Consider the following 16,358-nt stretch of genomic DNA (forward strand, 5'->3'; position numbering starts at 1 on the left):
CTCTTGCTGGAATGACTCCAGTGTTGCCCAGGGGACCTGCATGGTTGTTCCAGCTAATCTCCAAGCACATGCTCTCCAGATGGCACATGCAGGCCACCTGGGCATTATGGTCAAGCAATGGTGCCGGGATCTGGTGTGGTGGCCAGGAATCAACCGGGATATAGAGGCACTGGTCAGAAACTGCAAGGCTTGCCTTCTCTTCAGCCCCTAGACTGGCTGGCTAATCCCTGGGATCACCTCCAGCTTGACATTTGTGGGGAGCTGCACGGTGTCCTGCCCCATCAGTGCTTCCTCATAATGGCCTATGATTTCCATCCAAAATGGCAAGAAGTAGCCTCCACATGGTCAGTCACTACTCAAGCTGTCACAGACTTCCTGGAATCCCTCTTTACCCACTGGGGGCTGTCAACCATCTTAACTGACAATGGGCCACAGTTTGTGTCTAGAGTGAATTTCATGGCTGACCGAGGCATTCAACATCTTCGCACCGCTTTCTACAACGACGGTTAACAGGGGTGCGGAATGCCTAAACCACATTCTCAAAAATAGCATCAGAGCCCACCCGTCCACGAGCTTTTCCTTCTCAACCACTCTGCTCTGCACTCTCCTTCCCTAAAGGGCCACACAGCATGCCACAACTGGCAGCTCACCAGCCTTCGTCATGCTCAGCCATAAGCTACAAATGCCCCTGGACAGGTTCCAGGTGTACCCAGCTCCAACCCCTCCAGTGTGCACCCACAACAGGGTGGCAAAATGCCAGCATCACACGAAAAAGGCAGTATGACAGGTCCCACAGGATGAAGCCGCATGGGATCACAGTCAAAGATTGGGTCCAGATTCGAAGGCCCATCTACAGCACAAACTCCAGTCTTTTTGGTCTTCACAGGTCACAGAGTTGCTGGGTCCCACCATCTTCCGCAGCCATGAGCTACAAATACCTCTGGACTCCCCCCAAGACGAAATCGCCATCTCGGTGGAGCCATTGGTTCCTGTGGGAGAGCAGCCCATAGCTCCTTCTCCACGGCCAGCCAGGGTCCAGTCCAACCTGGCTTAGAGACTTAACTGGCTTTTTATTGCTTTTATTTTGCTTGCCAGCACTACTTCCAGCAATGCTTTTCACAGTCTTTGACAAATGTGAGTTTTATTCTCTGAAGGGGTGGGGGGGGACACTGTGTGCAGCATAAATTTGTGGTTTACGATGCTGTTATGCTTTGGGTTTTAGGGGTCTCTGCTTTACTGCATGTGGGTGCCTTGGCAGGTTTTTACTAGTGTTGTACATAACTTGTAACTGACAAGAAGAGCAGATGTCTGAAGTCACATTGTGTGACTTTAAAAGCTGGAAAAATGGTTTAGATAGCAAAAGGTCACCTTGCTCTTACAAGTGGCTAAGCCATGTTAACTATGAGAGGCATAGTTCTTGCCTGATCTGTCTGCTGCTAAGAAAAAAAAACACCCTTGAGTTTTCAATTAGCACAGACAGATCAGCTAGACAGGGAAGAAAATTATCTGCTGTCTGCTGCTGAGGCTGGGAGAGAAAATCACACCTGCCTTTTCAATAGAAGTGCATTAACTTGCTAATGTCTATCACATTTCCTGGTGTATTGTTTTAAATTTGAGTATTTTATATTGTGTTCGAGTTGAGGAAAGAAATGTTGCCCACATATTAGCTAGTCAGTATAATATATGTTTATCTGTAGCATTGTCGGGACAGACAACATACTGCACTATAGCTTTGGTAAGGAGACAGACTATGGCCAAAATCACGAAGACTCTCATGCCAAATAACACTATTTTTAACTAATTAACCATTGATCTCTTCCCCCACTCCCCAAGTCCTATTGTGTGAGCCATTGACAGACTGACAGAGGAAAATGAGCTTTCAGCGGTGCAAGTTCAAAAGACAGCTGTGGGCTGACCCTAGTGCAAATGCAAGTCTGACATTGATAAGAGTGCACAGAGGGCTTGCATGGAGATATAAAAAAAAAAACCAACACATGCTCAAACGAGTGCTTCAACTGATTGAACGGGGAGAGGCATTTCTTGATGTACTTTTCACTGATGAAACAGTGGTTTTAGAACAGTTTTCAACCATGTCATTTTCTAAAAAGGGGAGATATGTGAACAAGCAAAAGGCCAAACATCCACTGAAGGTTCTGAAGAGGCCTGGGACCACTTATTTTCGAAGGAATTATGGACTGTGAGTTCTTTGAGGAAGTCATGGTAAAACAGCATGCCACCCCATATATATAGTTCTTGGAGGAAGAACTGACAGAACAAAATTGCAACAATTTTATTAACAGGCTGTTTCATGTTCTTCCTAAGATTGTTGAGCGGGGGGCATTCATGATCGTGAGTTATGCGAGTTGGATTATGAATGAATAAAAGCATTTTATTAACGATTGTTGATAACAGTCCCCGTTACCCCCATTTCAATTTCAATTGCAAATGCATGTTTAATTAAATGTCCTTGATTCACAATCTGACAATGCAATGTAAACCGTTATGTTTGTCTTCGGCATATTAATGTCCGCCTCTCTATCCAGCATATTATATTTCATTGCAATTTAACAGATCTTATAATCAATTAATAAAAGGGGGAAAGGGGGTTAACTGATAAGGATTGCAGATGCAAGCTAGGAACCCCCCTGGGTGTAATGTTAAACTGACCATTAGCCCAGAACATCGTAAACTGGCCAAATACCATGAACCCCCATCTTTACCATCAGACAGAGTGACGTCAGAAACGGAGAAGAAAACACTATATAACCCAAAAGTTTGTAACAGTACGTTGAACAATACTTCGGTTTTGTTGTTTCTTGCGGGAAACAAGACTTCGGCTTTATTGTTCCTTGCATGCAATAAACTCATCTGTTTTACTTCATCTCGGGATCAAGAACCTTATTTCTTCTGTTACAACAAATTATGCGAGTCAGATTATGAAAGAATATAAGCATTATTAACGATTGTTGATAAGAGACAGAAGAGAGAAATAAGAGTCCTCGTTAACCCCCCCAAACCCATTTAGATTGCAAACGCGTTTATTAAAATGTCTTTGATTCACAAATCTGAAAATGCAACGTAAATCATTATCTTGGTCTTCTGCATAATATTTTATTTCATTGCACTTTGACAGATCATCTTATAATCAACTGTTGTCAGAATGTACCAGCTGTACAGATGTTTTCTTCAACTGTCTCCCTCCTCCCCCAAGTTCTATTGTGCGAGACACTGAAAGTGATGGAGGAAAATGAGCTAACAACAGCTCAAGTTCAAAGACGACTGTGGGCTGACCTCAGTGTGAACGCGAGTCCAACAGATAGGAAGAGTGTGCAGAGGGCTTGGATGGAGATATAAAAACCCCAACATGCAATATGATAAAGGTACAAAATAAAGAGGAAAGGTTCAAGCAAGCACTTCAATGGATAGAACATGGAGAAGCATTTCATGATGGACGTTTCACTGATGAAACAGTGGCTCTGGAACAGTTTGCAATAGTGTCAATTTCATAAAAAGGGGCAGATATGAATAAGCCAAAACCAAAATATCCACTGAAGGTTCACGTTTGGGGGGGGGGGGGGGGGGGGGTAATTTTTTAGAAGAGGCCTGGGACCACTTATTTTCAAAGGAATGATGGATCGTGGATTCATTGAGGAAGTCGTGGGCAAACAGTTTGCCGTCACATACGTCAGGGAGCACTTTGGATCAAGGCACCGTTTCTTTCAGGACAATGACCCAAAACTCACAGCTGTAAAGGTGAGGCTTAAAGCAGAGGGAGTGAACTACGCGAGAACTCCAGCTGAACCCCCAGATTTAAATCCAATAGAGAAGGTATGGCACTACCCGAAAGACTATATCGGGGAAATCGGCAAAACCCAGCACAAAGAAAGAATTTATCAATGTGATTTACAAGTCCTGGGAGGAAGAACTGACAGACCAAAGTTAATAAAATTGTTGCAACAGGCCATTCTTCCTAAGACTTATGAGCGCAGTTGGGGGACATTCAGGAGAGATTTCACATACGCTTTTGTTCTGTCTTGCATTGTCAGATTGTGAATCAATACAAGCATTTAATTAAAACACATTTGCGATTTTAATCTAAACGGGAGTAACGGGGACTATTATAAACACTCAAAAACAAATACACAGTAAGTGTTCTACATTGATGTTTTTATTAAGTGATAGACAAAACACAGGGCAATGACTTTCTCTGCAAGCTAGTCGAAAAAGAAGGTGAATCAAAGCTTCAGGCCCAGCAGCAACAATAATTAATATAGTGTATTTTCCTGTCATGGTATAAAATAGAACAATGCAGAGTACACAACATGGTTATGCATCGGGAATGTTTGCAAATGTTGCGATAATTATTAAATATTAGAATTGTGCAGTATATGTTTTTGGGAACACATTCGTTTTCGAGCAGGTAATTGCTCACTTCTGCTGCAGTAGAGCATTTTGGAATCTACATGCTCATAGTTAGACAACGAAAAGGTCTCTGGAATAGGCTGACTAAATAAATGATAAAGCAGAGGCTATGGAGGAAATAAATCAGTACAGAAGAACATCTAACGGAAAGCAACTGGTTTGACATGTACAGTAAAACGTGACACCTCTGCAGCATTGAGTGCATATCCTACAGTGTCAGCTCATTTGCAAGGCTATTAAAAAAAGGTTGATCAAGTTAACAGTGCGGGCGTGGCGAGTTTTGACTGCCTCCTGCCAGTCTTGGGCAAACGTAACCCATCTTTTAATGGAAGGTTCACCTATTCTACTCATACATGAGAATATAATATAAATACACCAAGGGATTTCATTAAGTTGAGTTCCCATTACAAAAAAAAACTCCGCAAGCCTGCACTAGAACAGCAATAGTATGGAGACAGACTTCACGAGAAGAGACATGGAGCTTCAGCGGCCTCGGATTGCAAAGTGCGAGGGGTAAGGAAATACAGTGGGATTCATCTGAAATAGACGATTATAGTGCATATTACAAGGTATTATTGCTGTATTGATTTATACATTCTATTAGAAATATTTCTTTGCAGCCTGTTCTTCAGGAAAACGCCACACGCGAAACGAGCTTCGAAGACTACCAGGACAGTAAACTTATTTTCATCTGTCTTACTGCTTTATTTTGACGTCTGGTCCACAACTGCTGAATACTACTGGATGATGTTATTTCTTACATGTATTCTGTTATTTTGCCACCGGAAGTGGGCCTCTGCTCTTGGCCACTGGCCAGGGTGGCAACCTGTAAAAGCAGCACCTGTGTGAAGACTTTTCTGCAGCAGCGGGAGCAGTACGACTCATTACTGGGAAGGGCTGGGAGGTTGAAGACGCTCCTAAAGATGCAGAAATCAGAGACCGTATGTTCAGGCAGTCAAACGCTAGGTCAGCTGTCTCTAAACAGACCATCTCCTGATAAGTGCCTCCCCTTGCCGCGCAAGTTGCTGTACCTGGCGGAATGCACATCTACATAGCCCTCTGCCCCCAGCAGAGCACACACCACCTCAGGACACTCCATCCCGACCTCTGTTCACCACTGCCCAGAAATTGGTTGATGCTGTCCCTATTGACCATCTCCCCTCAGGAAGCACCATCTACACAGCAGAATTCACAGATGCCAAGGCAACATGCAGTTCTCCCAGATATCCAACTGTTGCCCATGAAGATAGATGTGAAGAAGGGTTCACTGATTCCTTTCTGCACAAGGACTTGACTTCTTGTGACAAGACATTCCAGGCTTAGAGTTATGGTAGGAAAGGAGGATAACTGATAAGGATTCCAGATGCCAGCTAGAAACCCCCCTTCCCAAGGAAGGAAATCTAACACTGACCATTTGGCCAAAGTCTGTGAACTGTCCAAACCTTAAAATATTTATGAAGGTGAAAGGTCGTGTACTCATGTCCAACTTAGCCATCTTGCTTTTATAAAGACACCGTGTTAATGTTAATAATTAAACATGCTGTAATACAGTTTAACATTCAAAGTCTAAAGAATACACAACTTAAATTCTTAACTGTAAAAAGTTGGCCTTCAGCAGTAACTGATTGGAAACCCAGCATTTTCTGATGATCGCTCAAATGCTGTAAATGCTGTACAAGGTTAAGCTTTATTAGCTTCACCTGCCAGTTTTACAAAGTGATTCAGGATACTATTATGCCAACACACATTGTGATGCTCTACACCTACTGCGTTTTAATCCAGCACACACCATGCATTTTGAATGGCTGGATCTGTATTCATATTCAATATTTGTGGGAAATCTCTTGTCAAATACCTATGGTATCTTGCAAGCTTGGATACACAGCAACCAAATAAACCAACACCAGTAAGATATCCACCTTTAATATTAGAACCTTCCCAGCAAAGGACAAATGCTTATTCTCCCATAACCCCAAACTAATCCACATCACCAATTATATTGAGCTGCTCCTTGACCCACAGAGAACACCCAAAACTCATATTGAACCTTCAAGGTTCTCCAGTCTCAATAGTGCACCTGTCCCCCCATAATCTGCAACAGTATCAGTCCCAATAGGTCCCAGAACACTTGAAAAACTCTGTAGGCAGCCCATCAATACCCTGCACTTTACTTTGACTATTCCTGCTAGAGCTGCTCTCAGCTCCTCTAAATGAAAAGGTTTCTCAAGTCTTTTGTGCTCCTCTGGGATCTCTGTGTAATGTTTTCCAGAGAACTCCCACAGTTCATCTACTTTACTTTTCTGCTAGAAACAAGGTCCTGGTAGAAAACAGTTGCCGATTCTAACATTCCCTTGTTCTCCGTGACCACAACACCATCCTTATTCTGAACTCCCTCCATCATCCTTCTCCTTTGTTTTTGCTTTATTTGACAGAAAAAGTCCCTTCTGCTGCAAGAAATCTAATCAGGCTTGAAACATTCCTTGTCCCCCCCCCAATAAAAGGACCTTAATTTTGCTTTTAATGCTGGAAATACTGTATATTCATTACACTGGATATAACTTATTCAGTTTGTCCCGGTAAATTCGTCCCTGCCTTTTTTCACTCTTAATTCTCCTTTTCATGTTTGCCCACCATTCTGACACTAATGTGCTCCCTCCTCTTAGCCCACCAGCTATCTAATTGACTTCATGTAGTTGGCCTCCTTTAAAATCTCAGGGTTCACCTTCCAATAACCTCTTCCATATTTTCTCCCAAGTGGACGCACATCGACCTCTACCTTGTCATGATCGGAGAACCAGACCAGCAGAACAGAGGCTCCTCCTGCCTTCACCTCTTTGGATACAAACACATAACCCAGATTCTTTGCAGCACCCTTTGCATTTCTCCAAGTAGCACCGACCTTCTCACCCATGGCTCTAAAAAACTGGCACAAAAAAAATGCTGAAGTTGCCATGTACCTGCATCATCCTTGTCCCTTAAATCCACACGAATGTCTCCCTTTGTAAATTACCAACTTATTAGTAATAAACAAAGTGTAAATCTTTATAGAATTATGCTCTCGCAACAGCCGGAGCATACAAGCACACTAATCCGTTTCCATAGCAAACATCCATGTTTAACACCCTTCCAGGTGCCTCTACCTGACACCATTTATCAGGTCAAAATTCCCAAATAAAATCCCCACTCCAGATGAGCATACCCCTCCTATACTCCATCTTGACCCTCCTTTTCACATGTAAAAACCACATCTCCTGCAAAACAAACAGAAGTCCAAAGTCCTCAGGTAGTTAAACTGCTGTTCTTAAACGTTAAATTCTTCTTTTATTGAATACTTTCCTTCTTCATTCCCCATTGTCATATGCAGATCATCCAATAAACATCTCTTGCCTCCATCTTTCTTTGCCCACTCGCAAACAAACCTAAAACTTTTGTTCCATTTCTCTTATACTTCATTATATTTCCTCAACAATTCTTCCTGGATGATAAATTCTCATTCACCCATTCACACTCCCTCAGAAACCTTCAGGTGCTTACGTCTTTTACTCTGCTGCAGAAACATGCACTGCAGTGTGCAGACAAGATGGCCTCACCTGGCTATGGTCTGCCAATGCTGCTGCTGCTGCTTACCTTTTGCCCTCTGCGAACAGTCTTTAAACACAAATTACATGACATTACCTCCGCACAGGCAGACACGAAGTGACCTCTGTAGTGCAATCTACAACAAGATGTCCCTCTGCACAAGTAGCTTCCCCAGGTAATACAAAAAGTCTCTATTGGAGCCTATGATACAGTTCTTTGCACATCAACTAATCTTCTAAAAAGGCATCTTTTTCCAAGGTTGAGCTGTCAGAGACCTAAGCTCTGAGGTTCATGCTTTTTTGCTATTATAACAGTCCCTATTCTTGAACACTGAGCAGCAGACACCAAGGCAAGGTAGAATATCCTTTTACCTGGAAAATCTTGAAGGCAGTAAACATCCTCCAGCTCCAAACCAAGTGCCCTGAAATGCACTTCATCCACAGAGATACTTCTTTTAGTAAACCCATTATTCATGGTTGACCTTCATCCAATAATTCCTTTCTTAGGGTCAAAAAGAACTCAGACAAGCAGAAGAAAAACAAGTCAACCAGTCTATCACTGGAACGAGGTGCAGGCATCCTGCTAGTGGACTGCAGTATAGGCTGTTTCCTCTGTAGCCCTGCAAAGGCACAGCTGATGGCTTCCCTACAGTATGTGGTCACCTGGCCTCCACTCCTGCTGTCACCTGCTGCCAGCCTGATGCACTGACAGGGGCCCTGATTTTCTGTCAATGGCCTGACAATGACCACAGCTATGGGGGAGGTTAACTCATTAGCATAGACCCCACCCACAAGCAGCAGCAACACCTACCAACCTGAAAACAAATGGACAGAAACCTAATCTTTGAAGAAAGATGTTTCTTCTTGTTTTGTCTTTTTCTTATGGATATTTCTGTCTGGTGAGTGGACAGTAAGAAATGTAAACCAAGTTTCTAACATTTATTGCCGAGGGGGTTAGCTTCAATTTAAGCTAGACTAGACTTTACTATCTGTACTCCCAGAGATATTACAAAATGTTTGATGGAATTCATTCCAGTTGGAAATTGCCTGTGACACTACAGCTTCTCAATCAAGAACCAAGAAGTCACATAGGGAGCTGCATCAGCATCCATAGGCTTCAAAAAAATCAACTAAAGAGGGAAGATAAATGCATCCAAAGAATACAGAGCCCCAATTCAATTGCAGACTAAGCATGTCCCAACACTCCCTTCCCCCACTGCGATTGGGATATACATAAAGCACTGAAAGACTTACAGTATATCATCAGGTGTTTTGCAGATGTAGAGATGGTGAGAAGGCAGCACAGAAGATGAGTTCCTAATTTGAGATTGTTTTCTGGAACTAAACAAATAGTCTAGGAATAAGGCAACAAACAAAAACTAAAAAGAAAACCAAATAAATTTGTCATTGGGGAAAAAAAACCAAAGCAAACATCTGAAAAACTGAAGACCAACTGCAAGGCACAGCTACACCAGAGGATAAAGGACCTGAGGAAAAACCAAAGAAAAATCCTCAGAGATGAAGAGGAACAAACAGAAAAGGAATAATCAGGAAAAAGGAAATAAGGATAAGAAGACAAAGAAAAGTACACCAAAGGAAACAAGAAGGAATGGGAAAAACAACCAGCATCAAGAGAAGCCAAAAACTTAGCCACCAGCAGCAAAAACTAGAAAGTCTTGTTCTTTATTTTTTTTTGAAGAGGCCTCTAAAATTGAGCTGTTTTACTAAATAACAGTGGAGCCAGACCAAGCCCCTCCTTCACAGCTATGCCGCAGCCCTGGCCAGACCAGTGGTCCCGAACAGTTTGGAGCTGGGAGAAATCCGACAGCTCCTGAACCTCATCTGCACCCGGCTTATGAGCTGAACTACCACCACCCACAGGGACAGACACAAACCCAGCACAATACTCTGGGTTTTGTTGATGCAAATATCCGACATGAATTCGATACAGTTCCAGAAAACTAACCAACTGCAAAGATAATTCAAAACGCTAACAATGAGATCTTTAACGGTTAGTATGTGGATCATTCAGGGTCTGGGCTAGTCTGCATTTAGGCTGAAGAGCACTGATCCCGAGTTTATCAAGAATGTAAAGGAGACAGATGATCCTACAGGAGACATGGTGTCGGGGAGACTTGTAGCCTGGAGGACAATGGGTAGACAAGGAGATCATGGTGCCCTCATTGTGTGGTACAGAGCGGAGCTCAGTCACTCCATACAACTAGTAAAGAAAGAAGAGTCACGAGTTTGGCTTAAAATCAAAAGAAATACCATATGTACAGAAAATGAGGTTTTCCTGTGTGCCGTCTACATCCCACCCTCTTAATCCCCCTACTACAGTAAGGGAATTCTCCCCAGTCACCACACAGAGATCAGTCATTTCCAGGGCCAGGGAAATGTGCTACTCTGTGGTGACCTCAATGCACAAACAGGCACACTGGCAGACTTCACCAGCACACAGGGAAACGCGTATTTGGACAATCCCCTCCATACCACACACCAGCACCGGGTGTGAGCTGCTTCAGCTTGGTCATGGGCTGGGCCTGTGCATCGTCAACGGCAGGACTAGAGGAGACTCTAGGCAGGTTCTCCTACAGCTCAGCTCTGGGCAGCAATACGGTGGACTACGCCACCACTGACCTGGTCCCCCTCCTGTATCGGTGCCTTCACCGTCAAGCCACAAACTCCTCTCTGACCACAGCCAGATCACACTCTACATGAAGAGAGCACGCCAGCATAGAGACACTGACACAGCCCAGCCAGCTATATGACCTCAACGAGGCATACAGATGGGACACAGACAGCCTAGATGGATACCAAACTGCACTGTGCGATGAAGAAATTCAGACACTGATGGACACATTCCTAAACACTCCTCATTAAACCAACAAATTAGGCAAACTTGGCCACACAAAATCACCTATTTCACAAACTGGCATCGAAATCTATACTAAAAACAACTAAATAAAAAAAACTACCAAAAACAAAAGCAAAAGAAAGGTGGTTTGATATGGAGTGCAAAAACATCAGAAATGCACTACAAAAACTCAAACACAGATCTACACCTCAGCTACTGTGATACGGTAAAACTTGACAAAACACACGAAAAAGAAAAGAAACGCATGCATAAACAATTTGCAGAAATTGAGGATTCACTAACTACTGTTTCTTGGAGAAGTGGAACAATTTAAACAAATCAAAACCAGAAGAATTGGCCATCCAAAATGGAACAATATGGCAAACATACTTTGAAAATCTCTATCTAAAGCTCCCAAATACAAATCAGACCAAAACACCATTCATGAAAAACTACTGGACAAACTCCAGGCCGTAAGACCACACAGCCTGTGGCCAAGATGGAGTAAACAATGAGATGCTGAGACACAGCAGCCCAAAGTTGAAACAAGCTCTTCTCAAACTCCTCAATCTCATCATGACATCCGGATGTTTCCCGAGGCCCCCGAAGAGTTGAGATGGGCTCGATCCCAACAACTACTGGGGCATCTGTGTGAACAGTAACCTGGGGAAGTTATTCTGCAGTATCCTGAACAAACAAATACTGGCCTTCCTTACCAAACAATGTCCTGAGCAAGAGTCATATTGGCTTCTTACCAGATCACTGCACATCTGATCACAATTACAGCCTACACGCACTCAGGCTGTGACAGGAGATCACATACTGGGCTGCCAGATCAACCGAGTTCCCTCCTCCCTCTCCCGGTAGGATTGGGAGCCGTTGTGATTCCAAGCCACACCGACAACCAGCATCAGGACACCACAACTCAGACTCAACCACAACACAGCAATCTCACACACTGGGACACACACACACAAACTGGAGTGCTACAGAACCCTAAACAGGCAATACACACTAGCCGAATATTTGACCAAGATAACAAAAAAACCGACCCTGACAAAATACAGGCTCAGTGACCACAGCCTGGCCATAGAAACTGGGCGACACAGGCAGACATGGCTGCCCAGAGAGGACAAGCTGTGCTCCCACTGCCAGTGGGGAGAAATACAGACAGAGGGGCACTTCCTACTGCACCGTGACAGATACTCTGGGATTAGAGAAACATTCTTCCCTAAATTCAGAAATCTAATCCCAGAGTTCCCACACTTGCCAGAATCACAATGGGTCCCAATCCTACTGGGAGATGGAGAAAGGAGCTCAGTTGAACTGGCAGCCCAGTATGTGATCTCCTGTCACAGCCTGAGGAACAGTGAGCCTGTCTCCCAGTAATGCTCAATATGTTTACAGTACATCACATCACAAATTGCAGTGGTTTAAAAGATTGTGTCATTTGTTGGTGGAGTTATTGACACTTGAAGGATCGCGTCTCAGAAATAGACAACTATCACTTAAGCCAATGTCCCTCTCCAACAGGACTCTACCACAAACTACCAAAAGGAAGTGGTATCCATCTCCTTTATTAACAGTAAGGAACTCCCCCATTGAACATCCCCAGGAATCTCAATTTTACCTCCTCCCCAAAATCCACAAACCAGACACCCCATCATATCAGCATGCAATGGCCCAACTAAATACACTTCAGACTCTTGACAGCCTTATGAGAGTGCTGGTTGAAGGTCTTCCCTCATACAATCAAGTACACCAACCACGTGCCCCAACTATTAAATGACTCCCAATTTCATGGACACGAATATTAACTTTTTACCACGGACATCAAATCTCTTTACACCATCATTCCCCATAATGACGGCCTTACAGCCCTCAAGCAAATGCTGGACAAACAAAGTGCTTGATCCACCCACCCACAACCTGGTACGACTGGTTCTCACACTGAATGCATTCTCATTCAATAACCTTTTTTACCAACAGGTTAGTGGAGTCGCCATGGGCACCAGAATGGAACCCAGCTATGCCATTATTTTTTGTCAGCTGGGTAGAAGAACGCTTCTTCACTTCCTATACTGGCTTTGTCACTGACTTCTACAAGAGATACATTGATGACTGCGGTGGTGCCGCCATATGCTCCAACAACCAGCTTGAGCACTTTCTGCATCACTTCACCAACTTCCACCCATCCCTCAAATATACAGTTAACATACTTTCCACTACTCTTCCGTTTCTAGACAACTACCCCCAACTCTCTACTTCGGTCTATTACAAACCCACTGCTTCATACCATCTCCCATATACCTCATTTCACCCCAAAACACTAAAAACCCTCCCTTTTTCATAGTTCCTTTGGCTTCAACGACTCGGTAGCAACATCAATTTCCAGAATCGGCCCCACCATCAACAGAGGATACCATAGCAGTGTTATGGACAGGGCCCTTTCCCGAGCAAAAAACACTCCTCGGACCATTGTTACAGGTCGAACCTCCCACCGTAACAACCGCATTCCTTTGGTGCGTTCCCACCACAGTTTCTATCCCCAGAACTATTAATTTTTCCAATCCGACAGGATGATCCCTCCATTGGTGGGATTGCAAAAAACAGTGTAACCTTGATCACAGCTCCCTTAACTGCTCTCAACAGCCATCCACACCAGGCACTTTCCTTTGCAACAGAGCTCTCTGCATCACCTGCAAGTACATATCTAACACCACTCATTCAAGGCCCCTCAGGATGATTCCGGATCACCCAGATGACATCTTGTACCTCCAGCAACCTTATTGTATCTCTTGCAGTAAATGCCCAACCAAAAGTGGGGAAAACATTTGAGGGCTGTGAAGATGAAAGATTTCTCCAAGCCTATTGTTTCTCATTTCATCTAACGGCCATGATCACACTAATCTCTATCGGTGCTCTCAAAGCTGGTTTTCCCCAACTCCCACAGAAAGAAACTAAAATTATCCTGCAGCTAGGATCACACCTTTCCCCTTCTCTCAGACTCATTCTTTTAAAGTTCTCTCTATTCATCATAGGTTTCATTTCACACCTCTCCACCTATCCCGACTTCACACTACATCTGATTGGCCACTCCGTCTGTCCCCTGCTCCCACCTCCTCTCCCCCAGCTTTTGGTTTTCCTATGCTACATTACCTTTGCTTACTGCCTTGTTTTTCTCGCATCTGAGGAAGGCTCCATGGCCAGAATATTGCATTTTCTTTCTCCTCTTTTCAGCATGGAATACACCTATTTCTTGTTGCTCTGCAGCCTATGCATGCTGATGCAGCTCCCCACCTGAATTGTCTAACAAATAAGAGCTTATATAAGAACTTGATTTAAATGAGCAGCTCGGTTAAGGAGAGTTAACACATTGCACCCTTTTGAATGGGCGGTTTGGGCAGAGTGAAGGAGAAATGACAAGCCATCCCGGTAGCACAAAATGATAATGCACTGACTGGCACAAAACATTCCCTCCCATTTTTAATCATTCTGTGTCTGAATCTAAGCCAGTGAGAGAGTAGGAAGAGACAATTGAAGATAAAATAATTTGAAATTAAGACAATTCATTTTACCTATTTTCTGATAGTTGGATTTAATGTATTTGAAAAAAGTCTATAAATTAATGTTTTTACAAGATGTGGAAGAAGTGTAATGAATTACAATGTGAGTTATTATTGATTATTAATAGTTTGTTAACACCTGGCTTTCTTATTCAGATGTAAATGTTGAATAAAGTGTGACATGCACTATTTTGTTAGTAACCTGCTGATCTACTAAACGCCTATAATAAAGGTGATCTTTTTCTGTACGCGAGTTTAAAACTAAATCGTTTAAATAAATAAAAAACCTAACACAAAGACTAAGCTGATTGCGTAGAAGAAAAGTCACCCATTTTAAATGGATTTTAAATTCATGCAATATCTAATTTAGGCAGGCATGAGTTGTTTCTTCTTATTTTTGATTCTTTAAAATTGAAAGAATCAGTTGCCCATCGTTCCATTCCATATTATCTTTCAACCGATGCATAAAAATGTAGCCTAATGCCTTCTCGCATTTTGAGCTCGCTTACACATGGGACTGGCTTTATTCAAGATAAGGTTTCTAAAAGTGCAACTTGTTGCACACAGCATCCGTTTGGGGTTTACGACACTGTTGCTCTTTGGGTTTTATGGGGTTACCGCTTTATGCCACTTGGTTGCCTTGGCGGGTTTTGCCATGCTGTGTCAGTTACGAGTTATGCACAATAAAGAGCCGACACCTGTGAAATTTGTCCACCTCAGTCCCTGGTTGTCTGCGGTGCAACATTGGCGATGAGGATAGAGCTTTCACGCCCACCACCTCCCCCGTTCCTCACCAGTGCCCTGGACTCTTGAGACTTACTGGGCTGCACTTAACCTCAGAAATATGCCATCAACCAGAAAAAAAAAAGTGATCCTTGTACACTGCCTAGGGACAGAGGGACAGCGCATTTTCCACTCTCTCAGCTCTGTTGTAACATGCACTGAAGCTGTGGAACTTCTGAAAGCGCAGCTCGTCACCCCCAGCACGATTCTCTTCAGACAGCGCAAACAGCAGCCGGATGAATCTGTGCATCAGTTTGTTGTGGACCTGTGGGCACTGGCCTCCTCGTGCCAATTTGGTGTGATGCAAGTTCATAAGAGCACATGAATAACTAAAAAGTCAGAAAGATTGCTCGCAGCACTAGATGACAGCGCTGAAGAAGGCTATTCAAATAGCGTTTCAAAACGGAGGCCACCACTGCCTTGTGCTCTTCACTAGCGTTCATTCCTTCTCCCGCACTCACCGCCTGCCATGTGGAGCAGCCGCAGCAGCTGGGCAGCCCAGACTCACAAGACAGACACGCTGCATGAGTCTCCTCCCAGGTGCCGAAAGAATCACGGTTCACCCTCTCATGCCACCAGGGCTGAGAACTGCCCTGCCCGAGGGCATCCGTGTCAACCACGCAGCAAGTATAATCACTTTGCCAAGGTCTGCCGTTCAGCACCGGCCCACCTGCGGCACTCAGCATCCTCTGTTCCTACCATAGTTCATACAGTGAACAAAGTGCCCAGAGCTTCCAAAATGTGCACTGTAGAGGTGGCCAGTGTGCAAATTACCCTGCTGCTGGACACTGGGGCCGCTGTTTCCATCCTCAATCTCTCAACGAAGCAGTTCTTCTCAGCACCATCCACCACCCTGTGCAGTTATGGCAGTTCTGATTGATAGAGTGGGCTCAATCAGCTTACCAGTGCACTATGGCTCCAGGTCTCTCTCTGCCTTCAATTTTCATGTCTCGCAATGGCGCCAACTTCCTGGGACTGGACCTTTCACTTGCCTTGGGTTCTCTCTGCTTGAGAGCAGTGGCTCAGCCATTTTCACCATCAGTTCTCCGTGGCAGTCCCAGTGGCCTACAGCGTTCCATGGCCTTGGCTGCAAAAACATTTCACCACAAGCTCCTGTTTCACACCACCGCATTCCCAGTCATCCAGCCACTG

Source organism: Lepisosteus platostomus, chromosome 15, assembly GCF_059453375.1.
Source record: "Lepisosteus platostomus isolate fLepPlt1 chromosome 15, fLepPlt1.hap1, whole genome shotgun sequence".
NCBI classification, from domain to species: Eukaryota; Metazoa; Chordata; class Actinopteri; order Semionotiformes; family Lepisosteidae; genus Lepisosteus; species Lepisosteus platostomus.